This window comes from Ornithorhynchus anatinus, chromosome 14, assembly GCF_004115215.2.
Source record: "Ornithorhynchus anatinus isolate Pmale09 chromosome 14, mOrnAna1.pri.v4, whole genome shotgun sequence".
Classification (NCBI taxonomy): domain Eukaryota; kingdom Metazoa; phylum Chordata; class Mammalia; order Monotremata; family Ornithorhynchidae; genus Ornithorhynchus; species Ornithorhynchus anatinus.
The window spans coordinates 7,003,188-7,021,889 of NC_041741.1; the positions used below are offsets into that span (position 1 = coordinate 7,003,188).

Below are 18,702 nucleotides of genomic sequence, written 5' to 3' on the forward strand. Positions count from 1 at the left end.
CTGCCCAGTTGGCAATAAAACTTCCCTCACACTCTTTAGAAAAGTGTGCGCACACTTCCACACAACACTAGGATGAGACCTGTGTGTGATTAAACATTCATTTGTGGACCATGCTTTTAAGACAGCTACAAGTTTTCAATACATTCCTTGTAAAATGGGTAGCGATGCATTACTAGGAAATTGAACATAAAGGAATGAAACAAATGAGATAGTGGTATTCCACAGCTCCCTGCAGATAGAGCATGGTAGGGCAAAGGTAGAAAATTAGGGAGACATATTGGAAAATGGAAGGCAACAGAGAGATCAGAGCCACGGAGTGAGGAGAGAGAAAAAAGATAGATAAGCGCACCTACGCGTCAACTCACCGAGATGATCTTCTCTTTGAATGGTGGGTAGGGAGCCACGGAAGGCCGATAGAGTAGCGGGTCTTGTCCGTCCTCCGATCCAGTTTGCCTTCCACTTCTTATTCCGAGATAGGGGGCTGCTCTGGGTAGCAGAAGATCTCCGGCCAGGTACCGGTGTGCCAACTGCCTACTGGCCCAGGCCAGAGGGGTTCAGGAGAGCCAGGGTTCAAAGGAGTGGGATGTGTTGGGGGGGAGGGTGAAAAGACCACCCCCCATCTCCACCCCCACTTTCTGGGAAAGGCTGAGGCACACAGGTGCACAAAATCAGCAATTTCACTGCGTTGGGATCTCCCACCCATGATGAAGTCTGTCCGTTGGGGGTGAAAACGCGGTGAACGGAAGGTCTTCTGGGTTCGCTTATCTGTGACCCAGGCCGGCTGATGAAGGAGCCTCCTCACTCTTAGACTGTTGCTGGTCATTTACTGTGTCCCGAAGTCTCACTTGGGGTATAATCAATACCGGTCTCATCTCCCCTCCCCAGCCGCTAGCGGGTGGTAAGCGGGTGGTGGCTTCAGGTACTGGAGCAGGGTCAGCCCGGAAACTAGGGATGGACGCGGGACATGTACGATGGAGTTCCAGGTCCAGTGGGTCGAGTTGAGAGCAGGCAGCAGGTAACGCACGATTCACAAGCAGAAGTTGGAGTGAGCCGTGAAAAGACCGTTCATTAACCTGCAGATATCAGAGCACAACAAAACAGGATCTTTAGCAGGAACGAGTCAGGTCTGGCACCAGACACATGCAAATAGGGAGACTCAGAAGGGAACCCGATCGTCTAGCCCAAAGAGGAGAGACAGAGAGCAGTTTATAGGGCTCTAATGAATATTGTCTGCAGGTGAGGGCCAGCCAGGTGCTGGAAATTATTTTCTCATCGGGCAGGTGTCGGATCCAGATCACGGACATTTCCAGGGATGCTGAGAACATAAGAATGAGATCGTTGATGTGAAACTCTTTGGAAACAAGAAAAATGCTAGAGGAATCATTTCCTTGGACCCAATCTGGCTTGTGGCAGTCAGAGACTATCAGAAAGGCAGAGCTGAAGAGGGCTCCGGGATTGAGAGGAGCAGCTGCAGGTGAACCTGGAAAATGTTTTTTGGGTTTTTTTTAACTCATGGGCAGGCTATCTTATCACTCCCCTTCCCCACTCCTTTCTTACACGGACTGTGAACCCCATGAAGAGAGTCACGGTCTTCGTGAAGAAGTCACAGGATGCATGAGGCTCTATATCTGCAGATGGAGGACATGGGGATGGGGGGGCACGGGGGGAGAGTGAGCAACTTTATCTCTTGCCGAACTCCAGAGGAATCATTACCGACGCTTTCCAGCCACTCCAGGGAGATGGAGGTCACAGAAAAAATGCTAAGTGACCATTAAATGAGGCAGTTCAGGAGATTTTCAGTATCAAGGAGTTTCAGCATTTGCATGAATTAGGCAAGGCAATTCATTCCAATTGCCATTATATGGGGTTTTTGAAACTCGCAAAATAAGTGAAAATAGGATGCACCACCGTGAGATGATGCAATTTTCCACTTAGCTAAAGCTTACTAAAGACTCAAAAGCCTTGGTAAACAGAAGTTTTTCAAATACATTAAAATCCAACAAGCCATTTTCCAAATGAATCCCTTTACAATCCAAAGGAAATAACATTTCTCCCAAATCCCCTGAGGGCAAAGAAAAAAAATCTTACTAATAAGTCTAAGACAAATAGAGTTTCGCGGTGTTGGGGAAGGAATGCAGTGGACATTTGAGAGCACCAAACACTGCTGTTAGATTTCCACGCAACACTTCAAGTACATTATCACTGATCTACACGGGGATGGTTAAATGAGTGCTTAGAACAGTGTTTGACACATAGTAAGCACTTGACACGTGCCATCATTAGTATGAGCCATGGCGGAAACAAATTCTGACAATTATACCTCATAACCATCTTCCCTATGGCTGAGAAAAGCAGTAGCTGCAAAATTCCGCGGAGAGCCAACCTAAGAGGCATAACCTCATGAAAAGGGCAGAGCCATTGCATGTGACTTTCAAACAAATGAAGGTCAGTTGATTCATTTTAAGGGGTGGCAAATGATTTTTACTGAGACGTCGGTTGCTTACATTTGTGCTGTGGAGAATGGATAGCGACAAATTTTTGGAAAATCGGGGCTTCGTAACAAATGTAATACTAGCTCATTGAGAGCAGAGAATGTGTCTACCATCTCTGTTGTATCGTACTCTCCAAAGCGCTTAGTACAGAGCTCTGGACAAAGTGCTCAGTACATGCCATTAATTCATTATCTATCAAAATAATACCTTAAATGGATTTCTGTGAAGAAATTATAGCTGAAAATGATTCTTACTAACCAATGACTTCTAGTTTCGTGAGCTATTTTAGGTAAAGTAGTTTTGGTTTTTCTCATCGACCACACTTCAAATTGAGAAAAAAACAGTAGTTGTCATATTATTATCATTATTATTACAGTAGCACTCTACAAAGCACTGGAGATGATCCGAGGTAATTAGGTCAGACCACAAACAGGAATCACAGTCCAAGGGATAGGACGACAGGCATTTAATCTTCATTTTTCCTGCTGAGGAAACTGAGGCACTGAGAACTTAATTGATTTGCCCACGGTCATACAGCAGACAAATCACGGGGCTGGAATTAGAACCCAGGTCCTTTGAGGTCCAGGCCCATGCTCTTTCCAATACGTCATACTACTTCTCTGGTTTAAATAGATAGCCAAACAATTTTTGTTAGAGCATGCACAATACACAGCTTGGTATCAGCATGGTAATCATTATACAAATTGGCAACTCTCCAAAATGTAAGGAAAACACACAGTTGAACTAATGGACTTTCTATCAAGGATCAGAGTAAATAAAATAGCTATTGGATTCTTAATAGTTTGGAAAATAAGCAAGCCAATAAGGCTAATTTTTGCTTTACGATGTCTGAACCAATGAAAAAGAACGTTATATTTCTAGTTTGGTGATAAAGGGAAGAGATGGGATGTTGTACGTCAATCGATCAATCATATTTATTGAGCTGTTTATGCAGAGCACTGTACTGAGTGTTTACATGTATATTGGAAAATATATCATTGGTTGAATAGCACCAAGTGAAAAATGTTCTGAGGAAACGTTCTGTTGACAGGCTTTCAGAATCGTATAAAATGGTAACCAATGTGCATAAAAAGAGGTGAAAAATATCTTCTTAACACCCAAAGGGAAAAAAGACGAATAATGAAAAAATTAAAATAGTACCTGTGAAATTTTCAACAATTTGAAAATATAAAACTGGGTTACTTTTCCCTCAACGAAAATACCACCTCCAATCACATTATTTGTCTCTGTCAAGTATTAAATTACAATCCCCTTAAGCAAGCCACAGTAGACACCTATATTTTCAGCTCCCCTGGGAACTTCCTAATACTGCTTCCTTCAGCTAAAAAAACCTTTTAAGACCTCTTTGGGCTGTTATACTGAAGAAATGAAAGACGTCCAATAGAAACATCCAAAGGTTGATGTGTTTCTTCCAAAGACTGGATAAATCTCAATACCATCTTCAGTTCCAGCCTCTAAAACAACAGATTTTTGTTTTTATAAATGCGGAAGGAGAGGTTTTGAGGGGGAAAAAAGTAGTATATTAATCTAAAGCATTGTTACATTATTTTTCACACTGAATTTGCACCCTTTAGACTCTACTGAGTATATGCAACAAGCAATCGGTATTATTGAGCACTATTCATTCATTCATTCAATAGTATTTATTGAGCGCTTACTATGTGCAGAGCACTGTACTAAGCGCTTGGGATGAACAAGTCGGCAACAGATAGAGACAGTCCCTGCCGTTTGACGGGCTTACAGTCTAATCGGGGGAGACGGACAGACAAGAACAATGGCACTAAACAGTGTCAAGGGGAAGAACATCTCATAAAAACCGATGGCAACTAAATAGAATCAAGGCGATATACAATTCATTAACAAAATAAATAGGGTAACGAAAATATATACAGTTGAGCGGACGGGTACAGTGCTGTGGGGATGGGAAGGGAGAGGTGGAGGAGCAGAGGGAAAAGGGGAAAATGAGGCTTTAGCTGCGGAGAGGTAAAGGGGGGATGGCAGAGGGAGTAGAGGGGGAAGAGGAGCTCAGTCTGGGAAGGCCTCTTGGAGGAGGTGATTTTTAAGTAAGGTTTTGAAGAGGGAAAGAGAATCAGTTTGGCGGAGGTGAGGAGGGAGGGCGTTCCGGGACCGCGGGAGGACGTGACCCAGGGGTCGACGGCGGGATAGGCGAGACTGAGGGACGGCGAGGAGGTGGGCGGCGGAGGAGCGGAGCGTGCGGGGTGGGCGGTAGAAAGAGAGAAGGGAGGAGAGGTAGGAAGGGGCAAGGTGACGGAGAGCCTCGAAGCCTAGAGTGAGGAGTTTTTGTCTGGAGCGGAGGTCGATAGGCAACCACTGGAGTTGTTTAAGAAGGGGAGTGACATGCCCAGATCGTTTCTGCAGGAAGATGAGCCGGGCAGCGGAGTGAAGAATAGACCGGAGCGGGGCGAGAGAGGAGGAAGGGAGGTCAGAGAGAAGGCTGACACAGTAGTCTAGCCGGGATATAACGAGAGCCCGTAATAGTAAGGTAGCCGTTTGGGTGGAGAGGAAAGGGCGGATCTTGGCGATATTGTAGAGGTGAAACCGGCAGGTCTCGGTAACGGATAGGATGTGTGGGGTGAACGAGAGGGACGAGTCAAGGATGACACCGAGATTGCGGGCCTGCGGGACGGGAAGGATGGTCGTGCCATCCACGGTGATGGAGAAGTCTGGGAGCGGACCGGGCTTGGGAGGGAAGATGAGGAGCTCAGTCTTGCTCATGTTGAGTTTTAGGTGGCGGGCCGACATCCAGGTGGAGACGTCCCGGAGGCGGGAGGAGATGCGAGCCTGAAGGGAGGGGGAGAGGACAGGGGCGGAGATGTAGATCTGCGTGTCATCTGCGTAGAGATGGTAGTCAAAGCCGTGAGAGCGGATGAGTTCACCGAGGGAGTGAGTGTAAATGGAGAACAGAAGAGGGCCGAGAACTGACCCTTGAGGAACTCCAACAGTTAAAGGATGGGAGGGGGAGGAGCACTAGGCAGAGCAATGCGTTAAACACTAAGGGAATGGACTTTTGTACTACTGTACCACAATAATACGCAGTGCAATTTACAAAGTAAACCGGGTGGCAGGATGAATTACTTCAACGATCCTGGCAGATCAGAAGTAAACTCATCTCAAGAGCAGTGGAGTCACGAACAGAAGGTTTAGAAAAGACGTTAGTAATGACTGAAGAAACGAGTTGAGTGGAACCTAGCCTCTTTTAAAATAGTAGCTAAAGAAGAAAGGGGTACAGAGAGATGCACTGGGACAGAATTTTAGCCATCGATCTCCTTCATCGTCATAAGTTCCCTTGCTGAGAGGAAGGCGAGCCGCTGTGTGGATTTCAATGTTGGCCACGCAACAGTCTTAAAAATAAGTATTTTGTTTTTTAGTTTTTTAAATGTGACCATTCCTAAACTAAGGAGCGTGGTGTTAAACAAGTGTTTAGAGGTGACCAGCTGATAAATTTATCCTCCCCGCCCCCCGGCCACTTCCTGGGGCCCCACAGTTTAGAGCTATTGATTGAGAAGGAGAAGTGGTTGAGGGTCTGCAAATTAGCCGAGGGTCTCGTGGCCTCTCAGATGTTTGAAAACTTCCACTTCTACTATGACACTGCGCTAAACGCCGTCTGCCTAATCAGACTCTTTAAAATCAGCTCTGAATATCGAGCAGGATTTTAATAAAATTTTACGTACTGGTGCTGAGCAGTAATACACTACAGAGCCCCCTGTAGCCCAGAGACTGTCTGATCTGACTGCACTGTGCATTGTGCACTTATATGTGCTTACTACAGTGCTCTGCACACAATAAAGCGCTCAATAAATACGATTGAATAATACAGTGCATACGATGCATAGTAAGCACTGAACAAATATCACAATTCTCATTACAAGCCAAACCGTAACTCTTAGAACATACAGGCTGCCTGTAATATTAAAAGGAAGCTTTTTTGTTTCCCAAACAATAGACTCAATCGATGATTCTGGGGGCATCTACCGTGTGCAGAGTCCATAACCAAATTTTTCCACTGCTTTTTGTGGATTTTTTGATCGAAACTAAAGAATTCAGCAGTTATTTCAGATAACAGGCAGAACTCACGCCCAGCAGTCAAGGAAAGTCTTAGCCTGATTTCCATCCCTTTTTCATTCTTCAAGTTTTCTTTTAGCCAGTAGCTATCAGTCAAGGAATAAATCAGGATTTATAGTTCCTGGCTGCTACGGTGGCTTTCAGTAGGATATACGTTTCAATGCTCCCACTAGTCTCGTTCCTCCCGGAGTTGGTTACCAAGAAATAAACAAGCTTTTCCAGGCAGAACCGTAACAATCAATAAGGGCTCTGGAAGATCGCTTGGATGTGAGGCTTTTTCAGGTCTCGATTCTTTGGCCATCCCACTTCCCAGAGCTGCGGTCATGCAGTGCACTCTTGGGCGTGGCTGTCAGCCCAGTTTTATCCCGAGGAGATCCCGTGGTTCACTGGAAAGAGCCCGGGCTTGGGAGTCAGAGGTCATGGGTTCAAATCCCGGCTCTGCCGCTTGTCAGCTGTGTGACTTTGGGCAAGTCACTTAACTTCTCTGTGCCTCGGTTACCCCATCTGTAAAATGGGGATTAAGACTGTGAGCCCCACGTGGGACAACCCGGTCGCCTTGGATCCTCTCCAGCGCTCAGAACAGTGCGTCGCACATAGTAAGCCCTTAACAAATGCCATCATTATTATTATTATTATCTCCATTAGTACTGGGCAGGCTCTCACATAATCCTGTGCTGTACTGGCTGCCCCTCCTTGCCACCCAGGCCATCCACATGGCTGAATGGAAGCACATTTCCAAAAGTGGGCGGCAGTATGTGGGAGAGGGAAATGAATGATCTAAGGGCTACCATTTCTTAGTTTGCTTCCTCGGAGACCAGCGGGGGGTAGGGGGGCTTTGTGAAAGGAGCTGCAATCCGAGGTCAATCCAAGCGCCCTGCTCTTCAGGCAGTAGAAGTGAGCCTACTGTGTCTCTGATGGAGTTCCTTCATGTGCACTTCCCTGCTGTGCGATCTGATCAATCAGTGCTCATTGGGCATTTAAGAAGCAGCTTGGCCTAGTTGATAGAGCACGGGTGAGAGTCAGGAGGAGCTGGGTTCTAATCCCGGCTCCGTCACTTGTCTGCTGTGCCATCTTGGGCAATTCGCTTGACTTCTCTGTGATTCACTTACCTTATCTGTAAAATGGGGATTAAGATTGTGAGCTCCATGTGGGACAGGAACTGTGTCCATCCAATTTACCTTATATCTACCCCAGTGTTTAGAACAGTGCTTGGCACCTAGTAAACTCTGAGCAAATGCTAGAATTGTTATCATCATTACTTAAGAAATACCACAATTAGTATTATTATTCTGACAACGCAAATCTTTTGGACACAGTGTGACATGGTATCGGAAGAAACAATTTGTGTGCGTTCACTTAGTTTTGGACAAGGGGAGTACGACACACAGGCTTTTCTTAATATGGGGTAATGTAGGAACCTCAACCTCCCCACTGTAGGAAAATTGGAGGTACTTAGGGTTGGAGTTTTATGACCGCCCAATGGGGCATCATGACTAAAGCAAACTTTCCCTAAGAAGAATCATATTTAACTGATCTACGCAACCTTCCTCTCATCCTCCTTTCCTCTCTCACTCTTTCTCTTCTCTCTCTCCCTTTAAAATTATCTATTGAGCACCGATAATAATAATAATGTTGGTATTTGTTAAGCGCTTACTATGTGCAGAGCACGGTTCTAAGCGCTGGGGTAGTTACAGGGTAATCAGGTTGTCCCACATGAGGCTCACAGTCTTAATCTCCATTTTACAGATGAGGGAACTGAGGCCCAGAGAAGTGAAGTGACTTGCCCACAGTCACACAGCTGACAAGTGGCAGAGCCGGGATTCTAACCCATGACCTCTGACTCCCAAGCCTGTGCTCTTTCCACTGAGCCACACTGCTTCTGATGTAGGCAGAGCACTGTATTAGGTGCCTAGAAGAAAACAATGTAAGTTTTCTATATCCCAGGTGACATCACTTACATGCACTCTTGGGACCATTTATTTAAGGTTTTACCTCAACTTTAACTTGGACCGCACACCAAAGCGAGTTGTTTTCGGGGGGCCGGTGGGGGGGGGGGGTGGTCAGGGGAGGAGGGAAATTTACCAATTTTTATGAGCCCCTGCTCACTTCACCGACTTGGATTATATAATTGAAAAGAGGGCTAAACATAACCTCAAACCAAAAACGAAACAAAACAAAACGAGAATCCCACATGGACGATTCCATTGAAAATCTGTGAACTCAAGCAAGTCCATGTGCCCATTCTAATAACTCAAAAGGAGTTAAGCAATAACACTTGAAACTTGGCATGTGGTTCTCCTTCCATGGGAGTAAGTACGGCTGCTCAATTTGAAGGAAACAAATTAAAGAGCTAAACATAAAAATGACGGAAAAGTCATTCCTGAGCCTGCTGATTCTGCATCTGCTTAAGTTGGAACTGAACCTATAGGCATCAGAGTGATAACCGAGAGCGGGTGGAACAAGGTACCCATTTTCCCAGTTGCCTAGGGATATGAGCTGCAACCGAGCTATGTTTTGGAAAGGTTTTCTGGAAACAGACAGAGAAATACCTTCTCGAAGCTTTAAAATGTCAGGAGAAAAATCAGTGGGGTTGAAACCTTTCCTCACGTTAACCTATGGAAAGTGTTTTATTGGAATTTCACTTACTTCTAGGCTAGTGTCCCATTGCTACGCTTAGTGAAGTTCCTTTATTAAACTGTTCTCCGTAGACTGAATTGAGCCTTCTCAACGAGCGGGCTACGTGCTTGAGTCCTTCTAGATGAGAACCCTGAAAGGCGTAAGAGAAACTATTCCCCTTAATAGCCGTCAGCCGCTTGTAACAGAAATGGGTATGCTGAGGTGGCCTCAGCATTATCATGCTGAAAAGGAACATCCACAAACACTCTTAGGTAAATCTGGGGGATGTAGAATTTAAGTTCCTTCTGTTTCGGGTTTTGTCGTGCCTTCCTAAGCGCTTAGAGAAGTGCGTTCTATCCAAGAGAGCTCCAATAAATATCATTACTACTACTGTAATCGATGTAACGTCCCATATTTCTGGTTTCTCATTTGTGGGTTGCCTTCCTGCCAAACTCCAAGAGTTTAGCTCACGTCCTCTTTTTGTCTTGAAACTCCCTCCCCTTTAATATCCAACAGAACACCACTCTCTCTTACTTCAAAATCCTCCTAAAATCATATCTCCCCCGAGAGGCCTTCCCTGGGTAAATCCTCATTTTCCTCACCTATCCTCCTCTCCATTTCGACCACGCGCTTGATGGCTACACCTTAGACTGGGATTCAGGGATTGGGTCAGGTCCGATTGTATTACGGAGCACGGGCCTGGGAGTCAGAAGATCATGGGCTCTAATCTCGGCTCCACCATTTGTCTGCTGTGTGGCCTTGGGTAAGTAACTTCAGTCATCTGTGCCTGTTACCTCATCTGTAAAATAGAGATTAAGACTGTGAGCCCTGTGTGGGACGGGAGCTGAGTCCAACCTGATTTGCTTGTATCCACCCCAGCGCTTAGTACAATGCTTGGCACATAGTCAGCACTTAAAAAGCATGACGATTATTATTATTATTATTAAAACAACAGTGCTTGGCACATAACGTGCTTAACAAATGCCGCCTTTATTATTATTTTAATTTCACAACTTAGTAGTAGTAGTGATAATTATTATTGTGGTACTTTTAAGCACTATGTGCCCAGAACTGTACTAAGAACTGGAATAGATCCAAGATAATCAGGTCCCACAAGGCCCTCACAGTCTAAGTAGGAGGGAGAACAGGTATTGAATTCCCAATTTGCAGAAGAGGGAACTGAGGCACAGAGAAGTTAAGAGACTTGTCCAAGGTCACACAGCAGACAAGTGGCAGAACTGAGATTAGAACCCAGATCTTCTAACTCCCAGGCCCATGCTCCTTCCATTATGTCAAGCTGCTTCCCCAGTTCTTCACATTTAGACCCCACTCTCTTTATTTGTTGATTCTGTTGTGACTTTGCAAAGTTCCCCTAAGAGGTTCCTTCATCAGTTTTATCTAGGGGTGAAATCCATTATACAAACCCATGTACAATTTCATATTTGAGGACCTGAGTCCTAATCCCAGCTCCACAACTTGTCTGTTGTGTGACTTGTCTGTTGTGAGCCCCACGTGAGACAACCTGATTCCCCTATGTCTACCCCAGAGCTTAGAACAGTGCTCGGCACATAGTAGGCGCTTAACAAATACCAACAAATACCAACATTAACATTACTTTAGGCAAGTCACCTAACATTTCTGTGCCTCAGTTTCCTCATCTGTAAAATGGGCATTAAGACTGTGAGCCCCTGGCATGTTATCTTGTATCTACCCCAGCACTTAGTACAGTTCTGACACACGCAATAAATGTTTAACAAAGACCACTGTTTTGTTTGCTTTTTTTTTTTTTAAGAAAAATGTACACAATTCCTCCCAAAATTAAATCTGCAGCAGAATCATTTTGTCCAAACAGATGAAAGACTACAGTTCTCCTGTTAAGCAGGAGTCCACTTCTATCTCTGTAAGGAGTCTGAAATCATGATTCGGTATTAAAGCGGTAAGCATTCAGAAAGTAACTACAGAGACCAGGTTATCTGCAATATTGCAAATCATCCGTTGCTGTAGTTTCAAATTAGCCCTCTTTCATTTCACTCAATACCTGTGGGTGTTCTGGCTAGCTCTCTCCAGCATTTCATGGAAATTGCCATTTCTAAAAATCTTTCCTGGAATTCTTTTGCTGCTTTCATAGACTCTTTCCTATGCCGCTTACCGGCCCGCCTCCTCCTACTGTGCAGACCTCACTTGAAGTTATAAACCTCTGTGTGAAACGTTGCCATTATCTCTTCAGCAACTAATTGAGATATCAAAAACCAGGACTTTGTTTCAGAAGGGAGAGCTACCGAAAAAGTTCCAAAAATGAAATCTAAAAACCATATGAAAAGTTGGGGAATTAAAAATTCCCCGAAAACTGTAATCTAGTAGTTTTCCTGAGAAATTGGTACTCCATCTCAGGAAAACTACTAGATTACAGTTTTTGGGGAATTTTTAATTCCCCAACTTTTCGTACCAATTTCTCAGGACATCATGGCTGCCGTAGGATGAGGTTAAGACAGATTGTGATTCCAGGTTGAAACCAAGTGGATTTTGGAGTTTCTTCCAGGTTTCAGGGAGAAAAAAGTAAAGGCATCTGTATGTGCTTGTTGTTTTCATTCTGAAATTCCACGTAAACTCAGTGTGTTTTTATGAAGGAGTCGTAGAAGGTCTTCAGATCAGAAAAAAACCAGGATGAGAAGTTAATTTCAAGCTGGTGGGAGTTTTATTTAGTTCTCTGTTTGCATTGCAAGTGGGTTTTTTTCTCACCGTGTTAAGAAGCTTCAAACACACATCCCATTATTAATCCCCAGGAAAGCCCTAGGTAAGTACAAATATTTAAAGAACAAATATTTAATGCCAGGGTAAGGAGATAAGGAGGTAAATATGAATGCACACCCCTACTGGGTGAAGAAACGGAACTGGGGGTCGGGGGAGAACTGAAGTATAAAATGATTGGCACAGTTCAATGGTTGACCATCAGGAACTCTGATCCTGCTGCCTTAGAAGCAGAGCAGGGAAGCGGCATGGCCTAGTGGGAAGAGCTGGGCCTGGAAGTCAGAGGACCTGGGTTCTAATCCTGACTCCTCCACTTGGCAGCTGGGTAATGGTGAGCAAATCACTTCTCTGTGTCTCTGTTACCTCGTCTGTGAAACGGAGGTTGACTGTGAGCCCTAGATGGGACATGAACTGTGTCCAACATAGTTTGATTCTACCCCAGATCTTAGTAATAATAATGTTGGTATTTGTTAAGCGCTTACTAGCTGCAGAGCACTGCTCTAAGCGCTGGGGTAGATACAGGGTAATCAGATTGTCCCACTTGAGGCTCACAGTTAATCCCCATTTTACAGATGAGGTAACAGAGGCACAGAGAAGTTAAGTGACTTGCCCACGGTAACACAGCTAAGTGGCAGAAGCGGGATTCGAACCCATGACCTCTGGCTCCCAAGCCCGGGCTCTTTCCACTGAGCCACGCTGCTTCACAGTGCCTGGCACATAGTAAGTGCTTAAAAAGTATCACAATTACTATCGATCTCCTCCTGATCATCTACCACCTCGTCACTCTCACAGTGGTGAATTTGGTACCAGCGTTTGGCACACAGTAAGCGCTTAAACACCACTGTATATACCAATGCATATAGAGGGAAATAGCACAAGTGAAGAGGAGCAAGTGGGACTGGTTTCTATGAATTGATCTCACTGGGAGAACAATCACTATACAAAAAGCTTTATAGAAAAATACACAAATCAATTTGTCAAATTGATTACTTCCAGCTAAGAAATATTTGGCCCGCTGCAGGGAAGGTTCCCTAGAGTCCAGAAATAAAAAATTACAGTGACAGACCAAAGGTCATAAAAGGTTAAAAAGGAAAAAAGTGGTACATTTGGCTTGTTCATTTTTGTTTCTCGGTCTGTTTCTTGATGCTGTTTCCTGAAATCAGTCAATCTAATTCATTGAGTGCTTACTCTGTGCCGATCACTGTAATGTCGGTATTTGTTAAGCGCTTACTATGTGCAGAGCACTGTTCTAAGCACCGAACTGTACTGATCACTTGGGAGACTACAATATAGCCAAATTTGATAGATACGATTTCTGGCCACAGAGACTTACCGTCTAGAGCGATCGCTTCATTCAATAGTATTTATTGAGCGCTTACTATGTACAGAGCACTGTACTTCGCGCTTGGAATGTACAAATCGGCAACAGATAGAGACAGTCCCTGCCCTTTGACGGGCTTACGGTCTAACTGGGGGAGAGGGACAGACAAAAACAGTGGCAATAAACAGAATCAAGGTGATGTACATCTCATTAACAAAATAAATAGGGTAATGAATATATATACAGTTGAGCGGACGAGTACAGTGCTGAGGGGATGGGACGGGAGAGGGGGAGGAGCAGAGGGAAAGGGGTAGAAGAGGGTATAGCTGCGGAGAGGTGAAGGGGAGGGTAGAGGGAGCAGAGGGAAAAGGGGAGCTCAGTCTGGGAAGGCCTCTTGGAGGAGGTGAGCTGTAAGTAGGGTTTTGAAGAGGGGAAGAGAATTAGTTTGGCGGAGGTGCGGAGGGAGGGCGTTCCAGGACCGTGGGAGGGCTTGGCCGAGGGGTCGACGGCGGGATAGGCGAGAACGAGGGATGGTGAGGAGGTGGGCGGCAGAGGAGCGGAGCGTGCGGGGTGGGCAGTAGAAAGAGAGAAGGGAGGAGAGGTAGGAGGGGGCAAGGTGATGGAGAGACTTGAAGCCTAGAGTGAGAAGTTTTTGTTTCGTGCGGAGGTCGATAGGCAACCATTGGAGGTTTTTAAGAAGGGGAGTGAAGTGCTCAGAGCGTTTCTGCAGGAAGATGAGCTGGGCAGAGGAATGAAGAATAGACTGGAGATCCCGGCAGAATTTCGTGATAGCATTCAACTCTTTGACTCTGATGGACATTCTCGGTCGTGTTTACGACTTCCCAGGTCCAAGCTCTCTCTCCTTCAACGATCGATATATCCCCGGTGCTTCGCTGATTCCGAGGCACGCATAATTCCGTGGGTCCTCTCAGGTGAGGCAAGAGCACCGTCAGCACTCTTTAGGAGCTCTCTCGGGAGAGATGCTCCGATTTCTAATGTCACTCTCATCCCACTGAGTTGCTAGAGTCAAACCCGTTGTGGTGTTGAGACGATGACGGTATTTGTACAAACATTTACTGTACATCAAGCTCAGTTCTAAGTGCAGGAATATATTGTGTTAATCAGTTAGACACAGTCCCTATCCCACAGTCTAAGTAGGAGGGAGGACAGGAGGTGAATCCCCATTTTACAGATAAGCAAACTGTAAGTGACTTGTCCAAAGTCACACACCAGGCAGTTGGCACACCCCTTTCCACCTCCTTCCATGCTCCTTCTCCGTTTTCTCTCGAGACCCTCCGCCATCTTAGTGACTGGCCAGTTGAGTTGCTTTTTCTTCCCTACCCCACTGGATTGGCATGTTTTATTTTACTAATTTTATATGTGGGTGTTTAGGTCCCTTATATTTACAGATATATGTTATGCCAGCTGTCCAAATTGGGGAGTAAGACTCTGAGCCTCATGTGAGATATGGACGGTGTGCAACCGTATTACTTTGTATCTACCCCAGTGCTTAAAACAGCGCCTGGTGCATAGTAAGCGCTTAACAAATACCATATTTTTTAAAAATCCCCATTTTACAAATGAGCTTACTGAGGCACAGAGGAGTTAAGCGACATGCCCAAGGTCACAGAGCGGACAAGTGTCAGAGCTGGGATTAGAACCCAAGTCACCTGACTCCCAGGCCTCTGCTCTTCCTACTGGACCACACTGCTTCTCAGGCTGCCGTATCATATCTACACCTTAGGCCGCCAGTTGAGAGGAGAAGAAAAGGAACCGTTAAGTAACTAAAACCTACGTCTCCTTAACTATGGGAATTCTGGATTAATCTCTAATATATCCCATTCTTCTAGGACTTCATCCACTCCAGGGCTTCCCAGGGAGAAATGAGTGGATAGCCGGTAGCTGTGGATGCTGACGACAATAACGACCGAGGATTGATGACAATGAGATGGAGGAGGAGAACAAGGATAATAATAATAAGGTTGGTATTTGTTAAGCGCTTACTATGTGCAGAGCACTGTTCTAAGCGCTGGGGTAGATACAGGGTAATCAGGTTGTCCCACGTGAGGCTCACCGTTAATCCCCATTTTACAGATGAGGGAACTGAGGCACAGAGAAGTTAAGTGACTTGCCCACAGTCACACAGCTGCCAACTGGCAGAGCTAGGATTCGAACTCATGACCTCTGACTCCCAAGCCCGGGCTCTTCCCACCGAGCCACGCTGCTTCTCTAAGGATGATGATGTGGATCGTTACCTTGCTGAAAGCCTAGGAGACAAAACTGCCCCAATTCTTTTCCAGCAGTTTGGATTACTACACAGTATAACTCCACCTCAACTGACTGAAAAGGTTACTTTCCTAAAGAAGTTTAGAAGAAGGTTTGCACTCCGCCAATCTAAGGATCAACCTCAGTGACAAAAAAAAAATAATAATGGATGAGGTAAGGGAGTTTATTTGGTCTGGGAACCAAAGGACTAGATGGAATCGATTCAAGAGCTTGAATAAATTGTTACCAGTATGCCTAAAAGTTGATTTATGGAGGGTTTTTGCCAGAGGGGACTTTGTTTTAATTAAATTGTCCATTTGTTATGGCTCAGATTGAATCATGTACAAATAAGCTTATCATTTTGTAAATCTGTGTCAAATACATCTATAGGTATCTCTGATTCCAAAATTCCTGCTTATCCTCAGAAGGATTCAGAGCTCTAGACAATCAGTCAACAAGCCCATAATAGTAGTGGATAGATTTTTTCCATATATATTTAAAAAAGAATTGGATAATGAACCAGTCACCCTGAGAAATGGATATGTGTAAACTTTCCATCAAATTTCAATTATACTATTGCAGTTCTAACTCATCTGGAACTAATCCAAGGCTGTCAACATGGAGAAGTTGTGGGACACGGAGGTTTATATTAGCTGTGTAAGACACGGTATGTGCGTAGACTTTTAAATTTCCATTCTTCATTTATGGGTCACTGCGATAGGACTAGAAACATGCTGAAAATATTTTAAATGTAGTTTGGATGTGCGCTGCGGTAAAAGATAACACTAATTATAGTCTAAGAAAATACTGTTAGTGTGAAACTGTTTTTGCAAATCCGTGAGTCCGTTAGAAACAATGCCTCTTGAATTTTCAAAATTTTTCTAATTTTCTGCAACTATGTATTTTTTCAAAAGTATGGGTTACAGAGTCCAAAGTCAAACCAGAAGCTTCAGTGCGTCCTTGAAGAGGATCCGTGCACGCATCCATTTATCCACCACACCTATAAAGTCTTTGGATGGCTTCAACCTCCTCCCATATAAGGAGGGAATCAGAAGGCAACAAGGCCCTAGAAATAGCTAATACACCAGCATGCGAAGTGTGGCCTCCACTCCAACTTCTCACCAAGTCACAGTTCTAGAGAAAGGGGAATGACAGAACTCCCAGATTCGATGAAAGTAAAGTGGAAGTATCCACTCCGGTGACTTCCTGAAGATGGGTCAACCCCAAAAGCTCTCCCTGGCCTTTCCTGTGCCCTTACACCCCTACCTTCCAACCATGTCATAGCTTTTCAAATCGTTCCTACACTTTTCCGTGGCCCCCAAAGTCCACCCTTGACTCCCCGTCACCCCAGGAGATTGTGCCATTAAGGTGGCCAAGGCTGAAAGTCCAAGCCAGTATCCTGAACAGCTGCAACAAGAGGTAAATTTAGGAGCATAGCTACCGGTTTTATTGAAAAATACCTTAGTTTGAAGACTGTCGTGCATGAGTGTGTTGATGCTGGCAAGAATCTAGCCTGGGCCCTATTATGAATTCTAATAATAATAATGTTGGTATTTGTTAAGCGCTTACTATGTGCAGAGCACTCTTCTAAGCGCTGGGGTAGATACAGGGTCATCAGGTTGTCCCACATGAGGCTCACAGTTTTAATCCCCACTTTACAGATGAGGGAACTGAGGCACCGAGAAGCTAAGCGACTTGCCCACAGTCACACAGCTGACAAGCGGCAGAGCCGGCATTCGAACCCATAACCTCTGACTCCCAAGCCCGGGCTCTTTCCGCGGAGGCACGCTGCAGCTTCAGCCTATATGGGGATGCAGCATACAAAATTTTTCATGCAAACCACCCAAAAGAAGTGCAGATGATATCAAGATCTTGAACCATACAAAAACGGTTGCCATCATCAGCAGTTCTGAGTTTTGGTAAATACAACAATAGTTTTGCTGACCTGGGAAATTTATAAAGATCCTAAGATTTCTCTTCAGTGATATGGCAGACCTCAGAATAATTTAAAGTATGTTGTTTCTCCTCCCTCCCTATCATCACCCGTGAATTGAAGTGGGTTTTTATATTAAATAGTCTTTCCAACCTATTCTCTACAGCTATGCTCTGAAAAGCAAAATCTATAATTCTGTCATCAGCAAAGCTCTTCAAACAGGCAAAGAACATCACTGAATGCCTTGAATCAGTAACATGAGCTGGCTGTATACGCCAGCGACTGTGCTTTAGAAGCATGCATACGAGGATACGTACGATGATTATGAACTATTTGAGGAATTAGAAAAGCATACGGTTCTAGAAGCCGAGTTTTACAAAGCAACCCGCATCAGATGAGGTCGACACACAACCAGTGACCCAACGCTGAAAGCTATCTTCAAATCCTGCTACCTTGTTCAGTAACGCAAAAATATGTTACAAGGCCACGCAGATTGCAGATGCTGTCCTTTTTGGTTTTTAATTTTTTATGGTATTTGTTAAGCACTTAGTTTCGAGGACTCTTCTAAACACTGTCCTTCCCAGCCCTCCACCCTAACACGGAGTCCGGGACCGTCAAGGAAACAAAGATCTACTTTGTGAAGGAGCAGAGGATGGTTAAGCAAGGATCCGTGGCTGAGTCCCAGCTAACAGGGTCAGGTTTCACTGAGCTTCTAAAGCCCACTTGTCCATCCCCACCTTCACAGTGCTATAGACTATCAAAGGAGAATTCCAGCCTTCATCAAACTTAGGGTCAGGCAAACCCTTACGCCTTCTTGTTGACAGTGAAAGTACAATACCTTTCCTCAATTCTCCAAGATGCCAGGTATGCTCTGTTTCTCTTTTAAAACATCAACGCTTCATGTGGTATTTAGTCTCTCAGAGCACTCTCCTAAAAGAATTATTATAATTTTAAGGTAATTCAGGGCCCTCTTTAGTCCAAAGCTGCCGAAAATTGACATTTTACCCGCGGGCACGATGAACATTTCAAACAAAGCTAAAAGGGAAGACATTTAAATATTTGGATTTAGCTCTGCATTAACCAACTAAAATCCCCTCGAAGGCAGCAGTCATTACCAACATCTTAAACACAGATGGAGGCCACTGACTGCTTTAATTAGCTTTAATTCCCAATTAAATGAAGGCTACACATTAGAACGTGCCAAACCTGACCTTCCAGAATGA

The 18,702-nt window shown here is 44.7% G+C and overlaps 1 long non-coding RNA gene across 1 annotated transcript in view; it reads right to left on the reverse strand.

Moving 5' to 3' along the window:
* The window catches only part of LOC103168407, a 114,825-nt gene that overhangs the window by 67,917 nt on the left and 28,206 nt on the right, over positions 1–18,702 (reverse strand). The window contains exon 3 of the long non-coding RNA XR_485421.2: positions 366–1,073. This is a non-coding gene — a long non-coding RNA (uncharacterized LOC103168407). The remainder of the gene's footprint in view (positions 1–365; positions 1,074–18,702) is intronic.